This window comes from Aplysia californica, unplaced genomic scaffold (assembly GCF_000002075.1).
Source record: "Aplysia californica isolate F4 #8 unplaced genomic scaffold, AplCal3.0 scaffold00457, whole genome shotgun sequence".
Classification (NCBI taxonomy): domain Eukaryota; kingdom Metazoa; phylum Mollusca; class Gastropoda; order Aplysiida; family Aplysiidae; genus Aplysia; species Aplysia californica.
This window is the reverse complement of record NW_004797727.1, coordinates 146,767-166,766: the sequence shown is the minus strand read 5'-3', so window position 1 is coordinate 166,766 and position 20,000 is coordinate 146,767. Positions and strand designations below refer to the sequence as shown.

Below are 20,000 nucleotides of genomic sequence, written 5' to 3'. Positions count from 1 at the left end.
CCCCCCCCTCGCACGCCCCGCCGTCCTCCTGTCAGTCTAAAGGGTGTGTTTGATTTGCGATGATGTTTTGTATTGGGATAAAAATAAAATGTAGGTTTTCTTTTTGTCCAGAGAGGGTCCGGACATTCGGTTGTGCGCACAAGGAGAGACAAGTACCATATTTACGTGTTCAGAAGTCAGTAGAGACAAACACGCAAGGCAGGTTGTGCTCCTCTTGGAGGGTTTGGGTGTTTGAGTGTGAGTGTTAGTGTGTGTGTGTGTGTGTGTGTGTGTGTGTGTGTGTGTGTGTGTGTGTTTGTGTGTGTGTATGTGTGTGTGTATTTGTGGAGGTGTGTCGGGGGGGGGGGGGGGTGCAGACTAAAACAAAGGCCAAGGGAATTATTATGAAGTTCTGTACGCTATAAATTAACACATCAGCAAAAACGGATATACTCTTTGACGTATAACGTGCATTGGAAAAGCAATTTTTTTATGGGGGAAGGGGGGGGGGGGAGGGTATGTCGTTGTCATGTTCTCTTTTATTTTCTTCATTTATTAGTCTCCATCGTAAATTTTGCAAAGAATGCTAAGTAATAATGTTCAGATATAGCTATAAAATGAGAACCACGTCTTGTTTTCCTCTGCGAGACGTGTAAACTAGAGCTGGGCGAACGATCGACTCCGGAACTGATTCCCACGATTAATGCTACGGAAGAAAAGTTCCGACCCCTTGTTATGTAAACCAACGGTTACCAGTTATTTTAATAATTAAAATCTTCTTATTAAAAAAAAATGTATTTTTGAACAATACAAGTTGATGCTTCGTAGTGTTCCGAAATCAAGGGTGTCCTAAATCCTGAACATGTTCGGAGCCAACCAGGTAACCACCGGAAGAAATCACATCATTAGAAAGTAAGTAATTGGGTTTGGAGTCGATTCCTACGATTCCTAGCTTTCAATGATCGGGAACCTAGCCGCCCAGCCCTAGTGTAAACCATAATACAAATCGGCCACTGCCCTGCAATAACAGAACGGTGACATGATAATAATGTATGGATGTTTTGCTATGCCATGTGTTAGGTTTGTACAGTGTATGCTATAGTGAAACAAATCACCTTCTGGGATTTTTCAAAACGATCATGCTATCTTTTGTTGTTTTGTTTTATTCCTGAAGTAAACACAACAGTATATGACCTTCTAGTAAATGTTATAAACTCCTTACCCAGACGAATCGATTTTGTTGGATTTGTCTGTAGTTTCAGGATTTTAGAAAGCAGTCTATGAGAAAGTAAATGTATTGGGACTAATATACTAAGACAACAAAGAAGCGTTCACAAGTATATTACGGTCTTTTTCTTCTTGTACGACCTCGTACATAGTTTTACTAATACTTGGAGATTTGTGAAGTAAATTTGTAAGAGCTTTTCCTTTTTGCCGAAAGGAATTAGCACTAAGACACTACCTACACTGTCGAGATCAAGAACCTTTGTGAAATAGTGAATGATATAATTTTTTTGTAGGCTTTAAGAAAAAAGGTGTGAAGATTATATTATGTAATGGAAAGGGGGCGGGGGATAGAAAAATAGATTAAAATAGAGAAAGAGATCAACAGGGAGACCGTAAGTGAGGGCGAGCGAGCGAGAGAGAGAGAGAGAGAGATAGAGAGAGAGAGAGAGAGAGAGAGAGAGAGAGAGAAAGAGAGAGAGTGAGTAAAAGAAGGACAGGCAAACACACAAAAGTATATTATGCTTTCAGTCTGAGATGTAATGAGAAAAGGGCAATAAGGCATGGAGACTGGGATGAATAGATAGAGATACTAACGGAAAATAGAAAGATAGATAGATAGATAGATAGATAGATAGATAGATAGATAGATAGATAGATAGATATCTCACCATCAATTACTGAAATAGTGAACCATTCACTTTTGAATGGCATTATGTCGAAGTGTTTTAAGTAGACCAATGCAAAACACCTCTTGAAGAAGGTAGGTTTTGAAGAGAAAAACACAGAGATTTTAAACTAGAGTTTCTAATTTACCCCTTTTTTTTACCAAAGCTTTTAGAAAAAAACCTGGTACTGAAACAACTCTTAACTCACAGTTGATTAGATGGTCTTGATAAAACATCTCAGTTAGCTTGTGAAGTACACCATAGCATTGAAACAGTTATTCTAAAAGTAACATCTGGCATACTGAATTACATTGTGAGGTAAAACAAAAGCCTGTTTACCGACCTTATTAGAGCTGCCAGCTGATTTTGATACAATAGATCATGACATCCTTATGAGAGGACTCGAGACGAGTTTTTGAAAATTTATCACTGCATTAAAATGGTTTGCGTCATACCACAGAGATCGTTTTCAAACAGTGTAGATAGGACAAGACACGTCTACGATAAGTATACTTCTTAAATGAAAATACTGTGCTCCCCAGCGCTCGGTATTCTGGTCATCAATTTAACACTTAACACACAACCTCTTGTTCACATTCCCAAAAAAATTATACAAAATGAATTACCATTTCCTAGCTGATGACGCTCATACCCTGCGCACTCATGTGACCTTATGTAGTTGTGAACGCCGTAAAACATGTACCTAAACAAAGACGCTCAAATGTATATTGCTGGCAACTTTCACGACATTGCCACCATGACTAAAGCAACAAGCCAATGTATACAAGGCATCATGCTTCGGATGTACAGAAATAAAATAAATGAGGGGAAAATAAACAGACGCTATGCTCATTGCATGTGACAACATACTAAAATACACACCAAATAATAGTAAATATCAAAGTTAGCGGCCATTATTATCATTGATAGACTCAGAACGAGAAAGTGAGAGGTAGAAAGCTGTCTGTCGTATACGTTGCTTGACGTTTTGTTTAGACTAATTCCCAACCTCTCTCAACTGTCGTTCTTTCTTGCAGTTGTGCTTGTGGAAGTGGTCACGCAGCAACAATTGTTAACTTCCGGGTTCTTCCTGCTCTTGTCTTTTCATATTCCACGGGGGAAAATGCCATCTTGGTACAGTTTATTTTAAGCAATACTGCCAAAGGCTGTTGTCCTCAAACTCCGCTTTGTGTTGGACAAACTGAAGGAAACACTCAGCGAATTATTTTTACCATGCGTAGAGCTACACTCTTATCTCGCGGAAACCCATTATGTGCTGCACACAAGGCCTGTGGTGTTGTCGGTCTGTCATTACCATTGACAGTTAAAGGGTTTAGGGACCGTGGAAGAGGTAAAGGGGTTGCAGGGGAGGGGGTGGGGGGTGGGGGTGGCCGACTCTGGTGTTCCTTTGTCTTAACATAAAAGACGAGAGATTGATTACTAAGTGAGGAAGAATTTATGTGTGTCATCGTGGTGAAATCAAGCCCTTGTCAAAATAATGAAATAGAAGAATCTGACATTTTTCTCCGGTTGATAAATTTTCATGGACTTCTGTTTTTGCTCAACACTTTTGATGTATATAGAAAAACATTTTCTATATGGATTTTACAAGTAAAATCTTGACCAAAGGCACTATAAATGTGAATTTGCAGTTTCCAAGGACCGTCAAGCTTTGGAAGCCACCAAACTTTGGTGGCTATTTTTTTGCTAATTTTACCTTTGAAACAAGGCAACCCCAACCTCCTTTAAACGCAAATAGCTCCACCTATATTTGCAATAGATGGGTAATTTTACATCAAAACAAGACAAACGAAAAAGCCTTAAGATAACACACAACAATTCCATGCCCCAAAAGTGACGAGCGCCTGATTCCATGGTGCCATGACACGAGAGTCTTCTTTTTCTGCTGGTCTGTAGTGTCCCACACCTCCCGAGTCGGCCCCGACGGGATGGGCCAGAGTATCGTCTTCAAAAAAGCATCGAAATCATTGAAATGGACGTTACGAACGTTTGCTATTATTGTCTATAACCAACGAGGAGAAAAATATAATCAGATGGCAGCATTCCATTTTGTGCAAAACTAGCCAAATTAAGCTTGGTTGAATCTATCACTCAAGTAGAACCATTAAGCATGTGTAGAAGCGCTGAAGCAAACATCTCCCTAGAAACTGGACCTAAAGACATTGTAGAAACCTAACCGTTAATTTAATGTAGATGTTTAAACGTTTCCCTTTTCTTCCTAATTTAGTGCAGGCTGTGGTATGCCTTCTTCGATCAATATGTATAAAAGGGTTTTCCAGGCGAGTAGTCAAACGGAACGATGGAGTCTTGAAAGACCTCATCGTTGCTGTCCGGATTTCTACAGTTGCCCCATTTGGCTGTAACTTATTCACTGTATGGTATTTGAAACCAACTGGAAAGAGAAAGCGGGGAAGACCAACTGGAAGCTATAGAGGCACAATAAGAGATGAGGCAATCACCCAAGGCCTGGATACGCCGAAATTGGAAGACATGGCCAGGGGCAGACAAGCGTGGCGTCGACCGCTCTCCGCCTTACGTACCTGGCGGTATAAGGAGAGAGTAAGTAAGTATTCGCTGTAACAAATAGAAATCATTTCCTTTCTCAGCGCCGCTGCCAAAATCACATTCGCTATCAAATAACATACACTGAAGTTAGAAAATGTTTTTAGACGTAGGGTATGATGATATGGTAGGTGTAGTTCGTCTTTGTCGACTCTTTATTGTTGATTAAGAGTTCGATGCTTAACTGCAACAGAGGATGAGAAAGTAAAAAGTAAGTGAGAGTTGTGACCTCCCAGCCAAACTCCAGCGTCGACAGGAAAAAGTTGGAAAGCCATGGAAAGACCAACATTCATAAAAGCCCAGCTCATGACTCAGACCCAACGAATTCATAATGGGGCTCAGCATGATAACAACACAGCTAAAGGTTGGCTACATCTTTTCTTGGCCAAACAAAATTACATTGACCGTTTTCGTATGTTTTACTTTTCCACGCAAGCGCTGCTCTTTTCTAATTCTCACAAAGAGAGTCCAATTCCACTTCCTTATTATTATTTTTTCTCACTATAATGACCTTGTCTATACATCATCATGGGCAGACATAAAAGTCAATCTCTATGAGGTATACTCCCCTCCCCTCCACCGTAAAATTGACATCGTTTCCAGCGAGTGCAGCGGATTAAAAGATTGTGAAAGCTATCGTTAGGCTTTTAACATTATAAGGTGCTTTCCACCACAAGACTATCACGTTAGTGATTTCAGGGACACAATCAATCTGTTTCTCTTTTCATTTTGACCTTCCTACAAAATTTGTAAGGTGTGAATTTTCGTATGGTTTTTCAAACTGAAAATCAAATATAATTTATATGAGCGCTCATGACGCCATTGGAGCCGACTATTTCTAGGGGTTCACCCACAGGCTTCATGAAACTCAACGACCCGAAAAAGAAGCCCAGGTGATACCATGAAGAAAACACAGTTCTTGCCCCTCTTTGATAGTCACCAAGAAAGTGGTCGTTGACCTTATTTGAAAAAAGCAACTGACGTCAGAGGCGGAATGGTGTGAAGTATGGCAAAACTTAGACGCAACGTCGCTTTACAACACAGGATATCGGTCGCATCTCATATTCAACATCTATCTTTAAAAGAAAAAAAACATAAAGAAAAAAGAAGAGAATAGAGAAAGAGAGAGAGAGAGAGGGGAGAGAGAGAGAGATAGATAGAGAGAGAGAGAGAGAGAGAGAGAGAGAGAAAGAAAGAGAGAGAGAGAGAGAGAAAAAGAAAGAGAGAGAGAGAGAGAGAGAGAGAGAGAGAGAGAGAGAGAGAGAGAGAGAGGGAGAGAGGGGGGGTGTGTGTGCTGCATTAAGTTTTTTCTCTCAGAACGATCTCCGCAAAATTTAGGGTTCGCACTTGAGTCTCTCACTCGGCGGTCGAGCATGACATCAACTAAGTTAACAGCACGTCCACTTTATAGACCAAGTTGTAATAAGTAGGACTTTATGGACTACTATAGGAGTACTGCTCTTCTTTGGTTGTTTATTTTGTGTCGAAAGCTGCTTGAGCGGCGCTATGTCTGTTTCCAGTTCCTTTGTTCCCGCCCAGAACAACTCAAGGGCCATTGTTAGTACAAGATGACCTTTTCGAAGCCCACCAAGCGGATGTAGGATACAAAACATGAAAGCGCGTCATATTCTTCCGGAGGGCTGACTCACGACAGATTGGCTGTGTCCTGTTGAGAAGTCAAGAAGGGTTTGATTTTTCTAGTTTTGTAAAAGATTTGTTGTACCCTACTGCCATCAAAATAGATTTGATCTTTATGTCATTTAAGCCATTTAAGTCATTAAAAACTACCTTTGTATGGGCTCAAAATAATAGTTGACAGGTTGCGCCAATTTAAACCATTTTAAAAATTATAATACGAAATGCAAAGCAGTGTTTAAAAAAAAAGGAAGAAATTCGTTTTAACACATTGTCATAGTAAGATAAAATCTTTACACCTTCATTCCGTATTTTACATGATATATCTATATCACATTGTTCGTGTGATATGAACAGTTTGATATGATAGCAAAAACAGATGACAAAAAATTTAAAAAAAAGAAAAAGGAAAGAAAAAGAGAACAGATCCTTTAAGTTTATATACAAAATTGTGTTTGGTATCTTTTGAGCTCAAGGGTATATTATTTAGACTCACGTGATATCTGAAAAGGCGTTATCTGGACTGTGGAAAAAAAGATGTTAGATTCTAAGTTAGTCTTCCGATTGTGGTTGAACTATTTTCAAGGCAATGAAGAGTTCCTAGAAGAATTTGTTATCCTTTGTATTATCTTGTAGCAGTCTTACCTGCGCATCATCAGCGCCTGTCTGATTGTAATTATAATTGTAATTATAATTTATATCCTGTACAGGAAAGACCGAGGTTTGCGCTCTAGCTTAAGCACTTCGCTGTTGTACGTAGGGTAGCCGAATGCCATTCACCAGTGGAGAGGAATTTCTGTTGAGTATCTCGGTCTTTCTGCTTGGATGTTGTATCCCTCTCTGCCCGGGTTGGCCCTGTCAGACATTCCTAAATGATCTAAATTGTGTCTAAGGGGGCTTAAAAACACCAACATTAAAAAAAAGAAAACTTTAGAAGGAGGGTTTCTATGATCCTGCCTACCTCTTCACCCGAGGTAAGCAGGATACAGCATCCCTGCAGGCAGAAGGAGGTACTCTATTGAAGATTTTCCCTCTCAGAAATCAAACTGGCGCCTTCAGTGTCTAAGAGCGAAGAGGATAACTACTCCTCCGCAGATGCCGATCCCATCTGTCCGACAAGAGTTTACTGCCCAGTGCATAGATCTACAGCCATGACCAGTCCTGATTCCAGAGAGTCGAAAAATCAGATACATTCCCGCTTTGCGACTGATTATATCACTCCCTCAATGCCTGTATGATACTTTCTTTAACGAGATCCAACGATGACCTTATTTGGTACAGTTGTGGAGATCAGAACAAAGGGTGAGAAGCATTACAAGGACTGACCTGGAAATGACCACAGGGTCAGCAGCTGATAGATGAATGACGTAGCCGCGAGTGGTGAGTTTAAGTCTCAGGAAATAGACCGTTTGTCAGAGGGCACTGAAGTTACAAGGATTCTTTGATAATAACTTTCGACGCCTCATTTCCTTTTCTCCCTCCAGCAACCTATCTCATCTCCGACCACACACACACACACACACACACACACACACACACACACACACACACACACACACACGCACACACACACACACACACACACACACAAGCGTGCGCACGCACACACACATACAAACACACACAAATGCACTCTGATACATACCCTCACAAACACATATTTATAATGCGCGCGCATACATATAAATTATACATACATACACACAAACATTCACGAACATATACAGGCACGTGAGCACAAACTAATACATGCACTCTGCCTTTACTCTTCCTTTTGATCTCCTTCTCTCTCTCTCTCACCCTCTCTGTCAGTCTTTGTCTCTTTCTCTCTCCTACTCTCCCCCTGCCCCTTTTCCACATCTCCCTCTATAAAGACTGACCTCTTCAACCCCCTCTCCCCCCTGGTCGAAATCTAAGGTCACGTGTACATCATCCGTTCTAGTTACAACAAAAACCTGCCACAATATCGATCATAATGATATCAAGATAATGATAAGACAATATATAATATACATTATTACATTATTCCCTCGGCAGAAGGAAAACCCAAACTTCGGCAAAAAGAATGCTCTTATCACTTTCCAGTTCATTTTTGCTCAAACTGATATTATTGCGTCCTCTTCATATCGGATCTTTTATCACTCCACCCTGTATTGAGAGAAGAGCCTCTGTCTGTTCGTTGAAAATAGACGTTTTACGCCCCTTTCGATATAATTTAGATAATTTAGGAAGCGGGTTTTGACACTGCCTGTGAGTCCCAAACTAAGCTGGGAGGGACACAACGCTCCAGCAGAAAGACCGAGATACCCGATAAAAATTCTCTACACACGGGAATCGAACTCATGTCTTCTGTGCGCATACAATTGTGGAACGCTTATCCGCTACCTCACAAATGCCAGCTGCCTATAAGTTGGAAGTGCAGCCTCTCGAAAGGGAGAAGAACACTCACAGACATTTAAAATAGGATGTAAAATTTGTGAAATTCACGTTTTCTCTTCTCTCTTTTTCTCATATGGCTCTAGAAGGATATATTTCTAGTCTTACGTTATTCTAATATATCAAAAGGTGCTATACGTTATAAGGCCATTAGGTGATTGGTTTCTGGTACCTGTTTCTCTTTTCATTTCGATCTTCCTACTGCTCATTTCGAGAGTCGTGAACTTTTGTACAGGTTTCAAATTAAAAATCGTGGGTACCGGTAATTATAAACTCAATTATAGCAACAAGCAGTTTCTAGGTGTCCACCCACTTGATTCCCGAAACACAAAGTACAAAGACAGGAAGAAGCCCTGGTGATACTGGTCTGGAAACGCAGTTGCTGCCCCGCGTTGATGGTTACCCAGAATGGGGTCGTTAACCTGATTAGAAAATAAGGCACTGATGTAACCCGCATCCATTTTTTTTCGATGAGAAGAGCTGTTTCTTCAACCTTGCCTGACGTGTGAGCTCGGATTTAGTATCCATCTTAGCTATGGCCCAGCCAAGTAAGTGAACTGAGAGCCAATGGAAGCTTCCAATAAAAAAAATATCAGAGTACTAACATAATATAACTTAATAATAATTACAATAGTAAGCCTGTTTGTGAGTGCCAGCACACTTTGTGTGTATGTGTGTGTGCATGTTTGTGTGTATGTGTGTTTGTTATTATTATTATTATTATTATTATCATTATTATTATTATTATTATTATTATTATTACTATTATTATTATTATATAATAATAGTAATAATAATAATAATAATAATAATAATAATAATAATAGTAATAATAATAATAAGAATAATAATAATAAGAATAATAATAATAATAATGATGCTGAGCGGACATACATTTCCTACCTGTGTGGAATTAAAAGTTTAAAAAGTTCCGTTCCACGTGTAGATATATGCCACTGCTACTACAACAACAACAACAACAACAGCAACTACTACTACTACTACTACTACTACTACTACTACTACTACTACTACTACTACAACAACAACAGCAACAACAACAACATAATAATAATAATAATAATAATAATAATAATAATAATAGTAATAATAATAATGATAATAATAATAATAATAATAATATGCGGTAAGCTAGGAACCATGAAGCATATTTTGTCAAACTGCAACCTGGCTCTTAACAGATACACCTGGAGGCACAACGAGGTGTTGAAAGTGCTCACGAAAATGGCGACACAACAGGTGGAAGAAGGAAAATATGCCCCCAAGATACAGAAGCATGGACCCACCAAGATTGCGTTCGTTCCGCAAGGAAGCAAGGTTGCCAAAAGAAAGAAAGCGAACGAAGCCATGAAAGACCAGAGCGGAGGCACATGGGAAGTAGCTGCTGACTTAAAAGGCTTTGAGAGATTCTTCCCCATTCCAACTACGAAAAAGACAGACATTGTGTTATGGGAGGAAAAAGACAAAGAGGTACACTTGGTAGAGCTCTCGGTGTCCCACGAGGACAATATCTATGCCGCTCATGAGCGGAAAGAAAACCGTTACGAGGCACTCGTCGAACAATGTGAGGAGGCAGGATGGAAGGCAACCCATTTTCCGGTAGAGGTAGGATGCAGAGGTTTTGTAGCAACAAGCGCCCGTAAGTGGATGAGAGTGGCAGGACTTACTGCAAAGAAAAGCAACGAACCCACAAACTCCCTTCAGGAGACAGCAGAGAAAGCCAGTCATTGGATCTGGTTGAAGCGAGAGGACTCAGGCTGGAATGAATCCTAAAGTTGGCAGCAGAGGAAAACAGTCGAACTAACATGGAGACCTCACATCGGTGAGGGGGCTCGGTGCGTCAGAAAAGCTGTAGAGAGGAAGAGCCCGAAACAGCGACGCATTCTCTCCTGATGATCTCCATGCTAGAGTCCGGGATACGGAGCGTTCGACGGTGAGCAGTGCATACGGCTGTTTAGACTACGAATAATAATAATAATATTAATAATAATAATAATATATGATTTGACGGAACACAAGAAACATAATATTTTATATCCATTCCCCTTTTTGTCATAGCATTCCCCTTTCTCTGGTCTTCCCGTTTTCTGTTTATCGCACCTTTTGGCATAGTGACGTAGATGCTCGCACTTTGGTCACTATAGCTATTGTACTCATTTGATCTAACATTATTTTGTATGTTCCTGATAAAGCCCTTGATCGGGCGAAAGGTTGTACTTTTATATAAAATATTCTGGAAATTCTACAAGTCTCAACCCTTTTTTTTATTCCTTCCTGTTTACAATGATGATGAAGATTATGATGATGATGATGATATGATGATGATGATGATGATGATGATGATGATGATGATGATGATGATGATGATAATAAAATTACTAATAGAATAATGCTGATCATCATTATAATAATCATCGTGATCATAATCATAATCATAATAAAAACAATCATACTCACTCTGAAACTCATAATCATGATCTATTTGTGTCAAGAAGGGCGTTAAAGTCTCATAATATTAACAAAACAGAAAGGGATACATTTTGAGTCGTGGCTCAGACAACTTCAAGAGTATGCTGACCTCTACGTTTATATCTGCATATCGCGTAAACAAAGAAGACAACCCAAGACAAACGCAGAATTTACGCCGTGCTCTGCAAATTGGACAATTGCGTGGGTTGCTACAGGCAATCCTGTGGGTTTTCCTTTCGATGTTTCGCGTCTATCTATCAGTGCAGCTTTGTACTGAATAGACATGGACACGTTCATTTGCGATCTATTCTTTATCTCGCCCACGCGGTGCTTTCTTCTCTTGGTTTTATTCATCGTTCTGTTTTTGTTGCAACCAGTTGCTCATCTATCTTTAAACAAATGATGATCGTGTGTTTGTATAGCTTTCTCCATCTCCCTCTTTCTCGTTCTCTCTCTCTCTGAATGTGTGTGAGTGTGATGTATAATATATGAATATTATATGTATATATATATATATATATATATATATATATATATATATATATATATATACATATATATTATACTCTCCCATATACACATACACAGCATACTCTCTTACCACACACACACATACACACACAAACACATTATCCCTTACACATAGACACACACATTCACACACTTACACACATACTCTCTTATACATCCTCTTGTCCACACACATGCACAGTTTGTGCATAAAGCAAAAGCGTTCGCTAATATTGCCCGAGCATTCTTCCATTCTTCGACCCACAACATGAATAAATAGGTTAGACCTCCTACAGTATTCAGCTCTTTCGCTCCCTGGCATTGCCGTAAGATATTGGCTCTCTCATCAATTTGGTTATTGACAGAAAAAAAGACCCAGCGCATATTCAACTCTTTCGCTTTTTGGCCTTGCTGTAAGATATTGTGCTCCCATCAATGAGGTTATTGGCTGAAAAAAGTACACGCTACCCCCCCCCCCACCCCGTTCCCCCGCCATATCCACCCCATCACTTGCCAGAAGGTTACCGAGAGACTGGTGACGATATTATATTTTTATCTCCCTTTCCCGGGCACAACAGAATCAGATAATGCCTGAAGCCACGACATATAGCATGTCGTCCTGTTGTTGTTGTTGGTGCTGCTGCTCTGTTGTTATCAATGCTGCTGTTGCTGCTGTTGTTGCTGTTGTTGCTGTTGCTGTTCTGTTGTTACTGTTGCTGCTGTTGTTGCTGTTGCTGTTCTGTTGTTACTGTTGCTGCTGTTGTTGCTGTTGCTGCTGTTGCTGCTGTTCTGTTGCGGCTGTTCTTGTTCCTTTGGCTGCTGATCCAATAAATACTGTGTATATTTTTGCTGTTGTTGGCCGATGACTTTTTAAAAATTGTTTTTCTGGCTGTTGATACAGCACATACTGTCTCTACAACAGTTTCTTCCTCTGGCTATCTAATTGATGTCTCTGTTTCTGCTTCTGCTTAGTTTGCTACAGTGGTATTGTTGCTATAGGTACTTTTTTTCTATTAGTGTTGCAGCTGTTGGTGGTGTTACTGTTGTGGTTATTGCAGCACTTGTCGATTAAGGTACCGCTTGCTTCCGCTGTGTGTCCTTCCAACAACTTCTCTCTGTTTGTTCTATTCTCGTTTCGCCTGCTACTCTTGCTTTCCTTCATTTGCTCTATTTGTCTTTGTCACCGTTCTCGTCTTTCAATGAGCAAGTTTTCCCTTTAAAAGTACCTGACTCTGTGCCTCTCATCTTTTCCTCTACATCATTAACTTGCATGCACAATTACATTTGAGTAAACGTAAACTTTAGTCTAACAGTACTCACACCCGGGGTTTCCTCTCTCCTCTCCCCGAGGGGTCACATTTGGGTCACCGTAAAACATCCTAATGTTTTATCTTTAAAATGGAAAGAGGGGGGGGGGGGGTACTTTTACCCTGATATTATCAAGGAGTTTAATTTGCTTGCAGAAAATATTTCTATGTATAGGTTTCTTGATCCACATATCCATCCCTCATCATTTGCTTTGAAAATAACCCCATTATCATCTTGTATTTACTTGTTTTATTTCGTTAAATCTTTTTTTGCTTTTTCTAATCTCTTTTTTCGGTCTTTCCTTCCTATATGTTTCTTTTCAAATCCTATTTATTTCCCCCATAATGCTCTGTCAGACTGTCTGTCTTACTGTCTGTCTGTCTGTCTGTCTGTCTGTCTGTCTGTCTGTCTGTCTGTCTGTCTGTCAGTGAGAGAAAGAGCGAGATCGAGAAAAAGCGAGCGAACGAGATAAAGCGAGCGAACGAAAGAGAGAGAGAGAGAGAGAGAGAGAGAGAGAGAGAGAGAGAGAGAGAGACTTAGAGAGAGAACAGGGGAGGGGAGGTGGGCTCGACGTTCGGGTAAAACGATTAGACTCTTTGCTTGGAATTAAAAAAACCACGAGTTCTGTTCCTACATTGGAATCTACTTTCTCGGATATGTATGCCCATCCTCTTGGATGTTTCACCCCACAGTGGCTGAATTTGTTTTAACCTTGACAAGCAAGCGACGCATATATTAAGCTTATTATGTATAAATCAGGTGGATTAGTCTCACTGAGTAAGTAGCACTGTACGAACATGTACGCGTCTAGAGAGAAAGTCTGATGTCGAAATTGAGGCATTGCCCTGCCCGCATCCCCGACCCCCTCTTCAAATTTCATTAAGAATTTAGAGCAAACATTGTACTGAAGCCCCCTTACACACACACCCCCCCTCCATTATATCAGAACATTCAACACTGTTAACATCATTTATTTAAGTTTTAATTACTAACTACATGATTTCAACGGGGTGATAATCCAAGCTCTAACTCTAAAAAGGGCAAAAACATAGAGAACGCCGGAACTTAAGCGGCCGAAGATCGACTCTGACAGGCGCCAGTAGGTGTCTGCTTGACTCCACATAGAGGGCGCCTAAGGGCGAAAACACAGAGAACACTGATTTCAGAGACTGACTCAGGAAGTGCCGATAGGTATGAACATTCCCTTATGATTCCCACTTAGAGCTAGCAGACTGCAGGCGGCTTAAAGCACCGATCGGCGCTGTAGACTTTATTGGAATTCAAACTACATTCTAATTACGCCGAAAAAGTGGGAAGGGCGTCTTGCTGTCAACTCGTGACCTCAGTGCTTTCTTGTCGTATCTTCCGAAATTTTTCGTGCCAATAAATCTCAGTCTCAACACTTGAAAAACTCGGGAAAGTTCTGTGGAACCCATTGAACCAATCGAAATCAATCCTCTCCAGCTGAGCATGCGCATCGGAGTCTAAGACCAAACCACGTGACTCCAAGCCCGGCAGGGTCAGTTGGTATCAATCACGTGACTAGTCTTGTGCCATTGTATTGGATCTCCAGTGACCCTCCTGAGTATTTGGTTAGCAAACAGATTTGTCTACTCTCCTCCCCCCCCCCACCCCCACCCTAACACTTCCACCATTCCGAGGCTCAACTCGGGAATGTCTTCGTTTCGATCGAGTAGACAGACAGACTGACAAAGTGACAGACTATTGTACAGACTGAAATGAAATGAGACGGATTCTAAGATAACAAAGGTGAAGAGAAGGTTGAATAGCTTATGAAGAAGGAAAAGGAACAACGCATGCACACACATATACACACACACACTCACAAAACATACCCACACACACACACACACACACAACACACACGCACACACGCGCACGCATACACACACACGCGCGTGCACATGCACACAGGGACACAGACCGACACAGACGCAAACACAGACACACAGATACACTCACATCATGTATACACACACATACCCCCCCCCCTCCCCCTCTCCACCGTCTCACACATGCACCCACACACATCTATTCACATGATCACAGGAAGCCAAAGGAGAGGAAAAGCTATGAGCTTTTAGGCAGATTAAAAAATGTGGGAACAAGCCAGGTGATCCGAACGGACCGGGACAATTGAGTTTTCGCCTCGTAAAAATCCAAGTTTGGTCTAAAAACGAAAATTATTATGTATCTTTACTTGATTAATTCGTGGACTGGGTTTCCTATACCATTTTTGCCAGCATACAGTGGTCATTGTTAGGGTCATTTCGTACTGTAAGTGATATAGTGAAACTGTGTGTGCTTATGCGTGTAAGTGTATGTGTGTGTGTGTTTGTGTGTGTGTGTTTGTGCGTGTGTGTGTGTGTGTGTGTGTGTGTGTGTGTGTGTGTGTGAGAGAGAGAGAGAGAGAGAGAGAGAGAGAGAGAGAAAGAGAGAGAGAGAGAGGGGGAGGGAGCAAGGAAACTGCTCAGTGGGAAATGGAAGTCTGGGACTTGACAAAGCTATATTAATGTTTTCTAGGAGCATATTTCATCATAATCAGAGACGGACAAAGGTACACTTTAAAGGACATGCGTTTAAAAATAAAAACGTTTTCTACTTTGAATTATTTTTTAGCTTTCATTGACTGGGGTATGTACCGTCAGTTCAATTACACTTTGTTCAAATTATATTTAAGACACTTTCTTGAACTTACGATGTATAGGGATTTAAAAAAAATAGTCCCAGCAGACGGGTCTCGCTATTTTAGGAGCAGGGCGTTTAATTGGATGAACTGCTTCAGAGGAAACCAGGTCTTACTATTTCATTGACATATTTTTTTTTTTGGTATGACTTTTGCTTTAAACAGATATGATTACTGGGGGCCACAAGAAATAAAGAATTTAAGCAAAAACGAACGGAATTTTTTTTGTCTTGAGCTAATTCCGACCTGAGTTTGAATATCATTCTTTATGAAGAAATGTTGATCACAGAGCCATGGTATGTTTCTTATCCTGTTTGTTGGAACCACAATCTAAGGACTCAAAGACGGGGTCCTCCTTGCCCCATACTCTTTAAACGTTTGGCCAAGAAGAAAAAAAGGATTCTCTGATATTGATCAGATGCTGACTGGATTGTATCCATATTTTGTTTTCACAAGAAAATTAAGGTGCAGAAAGTTGAGTCAGTCCGTGACTGAATATTTGACAGGAGCTGACTCTTTTATTTCACTTTCACAAAAACGCAGAGATATTTCTTTTGATGAGAGTACAAAACGTGTGTAAAAAGCATTAGCATAATATAACTGCAAGTTTCAATTGAACGTGTTATGCATGGTGCGTGCGTTTCACCAACAGTATTTTCGGTTAGTTTGAGTACTTTTAGTTTTAGTAGAGGTTTTACGGAGCTCGCAACTGCATAAGGTTTTATGAGCGCCAGAAGATTAAAGGTGTTACAAGAGAGTAACAAACATAAAAAAAGAAAAAGGGGAGATAAGGACGATAGATGTTTCATAGGAAAGAAGGAGCAAACCACACCAGAGCACCCGCCACTCATCCACTGTATTTACGAAAAAAAAATGTGCATACATGTACTGGTATGAATTGGGCTGATATGCCACGCAAGCCGTCATCATAGGTTTCTTAACTAAACAAGCACTAGTCTCGAAAGTGACTTACTTCAATTTGTTAACGAACTGTCAGTTCCGCGCGCGCCGAGTGCGGTCGATGTTATACGGGGTGCCCACTACGGCTGGATCGGGCCGATCGCCCGACTTGATCGCCTGAAACTTTATGGTGCACAAATACTCGAAAGAATATCAAGCTTTTATTTTATGAATAAGCTTTGTTGATGCTGTTACGAACTGAAGTGGGGCTTTTCTTTCTGCCATTCTGTTCGTTTTCATATCAGGAGTTTGAACACCGAAAGCGAATAACTATAAGAAATTGTAGCTATTGTAGCTATTGTTTAATAAACTGTATATTGTTCAACACTAGAGCCAGAAAGGTAATGAAACATGTTTTAGATTTTAAGAAAGAACGATTAATTTATTTTTGAATACACAAATTATTTATGAAAATAATGATTTTCTCTGTACTGATTTGAGACATTTTTATGCGATAGCTATTCATGCCAAAGAGAGTGAATAATAACTGGTGGAAAAATTCTAAAAATTACAGTAAATCGTCAAACATTCCCCTAAAAATACCTTTTAACAATTTATATAATTTTCTCGATGATCGTGGTAATCAAGCAATTGACATCTCAGAAATGAACAAATATTTACTTATCACAGTAGTGTATCTGTGTTCTTATGTGGATCTTTTCTAAGACCAGTTTTTATAATATTTCAAGCGGTAGATCGGAGGCTATACACGATACATAGGCAGGGGTTTATTTTTTCTGTTCTAAGCACATCGCCATTTTCTGTTTTGTTGTGGTTAGGCTCTTTCCAGTTGCACGCAAAAACATGGGTTTGTTCTTCTCATTGGGAAATCTATTTCATTGATGTATCTGCGTCTTTTAGATGAGAAAACAATTCCTGCTTATCCACCCCAACCCTTTTTGTACGCCCAAAGTGTTTTACGGCGCTGGCAATCACATAAAGTGATTTGAGCATGCGGGACACACTAAACTTTTTTCAGCTGGTAGGAATTTTAGATTTTGCCCGGATGGCGGCCGAAGCCTATTTTTTTCGATTTTAGGACTACCAAGGGATCTTCAACGTGTGCAACTTGCTCACGGGACTTCCGAGATTTTTTTACCTTATCTGAGATTGCAAGGTGGTCGATCTTACCTTTCCAAAATCAAGAGTGTGGATGAAAGACAGCAGTAAGAACGAGCCGACTAGTAACAGTAAAAAGGCTGTAGAAAGAGTCAGGAGCCCAGAGGAGGGGGCAAAGGAGAGGGGGACGGGGCAGAAAGTGGAGACCAAAGTAGACGACAGAACATATTTAGAAAACAAGAAAGGAGGTGAAAGGGGACATTTTTTAGAAGAACATTTTCAGTCGCTATCCGCATTCGAACACGGGACCTATTGAATGAGAGGCAAACACAGTTACCTCTTAACCATTAGAGCCCTTCGCCCCTTAATATATATATATATATATATATATATATATATATATATATATATATATATATATATATATATATATATATATATATATACTATATATATACACAGTGTCAAAAGGAAAATCTTGCAAAATGTCACAACAATTACTTGTCCATGACAGGAAAGCTCATTAAAAACAAATCTATGTTACGGAAAAATATTGGACAACCTGTCAAGACCATCCTGAAATCAGTTCCAGTTGGCTTTCCCTTACTGGTGGTCAAGATCCGGTACTGCCCTCCAGCCGTGCCCTACCCCTATCTCCCCCTTTCCCCCATTAACCCACCCATACATACACACTAGCACACATATTCACAGACTCACACACGCACATTTCCCCCCCAAAAGGCTATCCCCCATCTGGCAAATTTAGCTTTATGCGCCACCGAACGCAGCAGGGTTTAATATTTCTGCTACTTTTATTGGCTACATTTATTTGCCCGGGACAAATTCAATTTCCAAAATATTTTCCTCTTTTTAAACTTTTATATCATTTTGGTTTGGCACTGGTAAACTTAATCTATGGCAAATCTTGTTTAAATCCCAAAAGGAAGCAAGGGAAAAGACGGTCACATTTGGGAGCTGCGTAGTTTCTTTAATGTGTTAGACGTTACAAAAAGTCTTTAATTGACGGTTTGAGTTGATTTGAACTTTTGAAATTGAAACTAATACAGATGGGGCACAGGATCGTCTCCACATTTGCTGTACATGAGGTCTGAGTAATTAATTTAAAGCAACTGGTTTCTTAACACTTTGCGTGTAGGCGTATAGTTGCTCTCAGCGGTTGCTGAATTGAAAAAAACCCCCACCAACATATGAGAAACACCCTGACATATCGTAACACTTTTTGAAGGGGTGGATTAACGAAACAAGTTCCAATACGTTGGCTATTATTTGGTAACAGGAGAACAATATCGATTTGTTTCTTAAGACATAAAGTGCTGTAGGCTTAAGGTCAAGACTCATGGCCATATCTTTGGCCTCACTTATGAAGATATTGATATCGTTACATGAATGTGATTAAAAGTAATGCCGTGAATTGTATCTGCAGTTGTATATATTACAATCTGGATTCTTTCAGAATTTCTGTGTGAACTCAAGTTTGCGACTTGCACTTATAGGATGTATATCAGAAGATGGTGATAGTCTCGCGTGAGTCAGGCTGACAGAGAGCTGTTATGGTTGAGAAAATTACCTTCATACATGAGAGTCTCGTATTACACCTATTCTGTTTTCATGGCGGTCCGAAAGGCCGGTTAACGTCAGAGCGGCAATTTCTGTAGTTCTGGAGAATGGGAATCTCATATTTGTTTTCAAGGACGGGTTCCCTTAGCGGGCAACTGAAATGGGTTTCCTAGTGAACACCGGACGGAACGAAATGTTTCTCTTGTGGATGGCGATTTCAGTCCCTGACACAAATTATCGTCCCTACCCCCCCCGAAACAAACATACAAACCGAACACACCATGGACTCAAATTTGGTCAAATTCAATGAAAATCTCAAAGTAAATTATATCGCGTTGATTCCACAGACTCCCGCAGTAGAACGATGAAAGTGAGAAATAACTTACCCGCATAAGAATAACGGATACGACTTCGAGTCTCTAGCCGAGACCTATCTCTGAAAGATATAATTAATGTGATCAGTGTAATCTGTTATGAATATTTGCCCTGGTTTGAGAGGGGCGTCTTACGGGTAACAACTTACAGTGCCATTCCACTCCCTCCCCCTCTTAAGAAGGCCAGGGCAAAGTACAAAATAAACATTTCCCTGACCTCAGAAAAGAGATGGTGAAAGAAAAGAGCATCTTGGACAAGTCATTGACCTGATGTAGACGGGGATATAAAAAGTCGTCAGTATGATCAATGAGGGACACATATATCACGGTGATGAGGAAGAGCTGAAATGGCACATCTTTCTAGTGTAGCGGGCAGGCTGCATTTTTGGCACTGATGATGTCTTCTTCTGCTGCCGGGCTCTGTGTTTGTTTATGAGTGGGTATGTATGTTTGTGTGTATGTATGTGTGTATGTACGTGTGTGTGTGTG

The 20,000-nt window shown here is 40.3% G+C and overlaps 1 protein-coding gene across 1 annotated transcript in view; it reads left to right on the top strand.

The window, feature by feature from the left end:
• Positions 1-20,000, top strand: part of LOC100533372 (Trk-like receptor tyrosine kinase) — a gene marked incomplete at its 5' end in the record, with an annotated part of 112,342 nt that overhangs the window by 16,550 nt on the left and 75,792 nt on the right.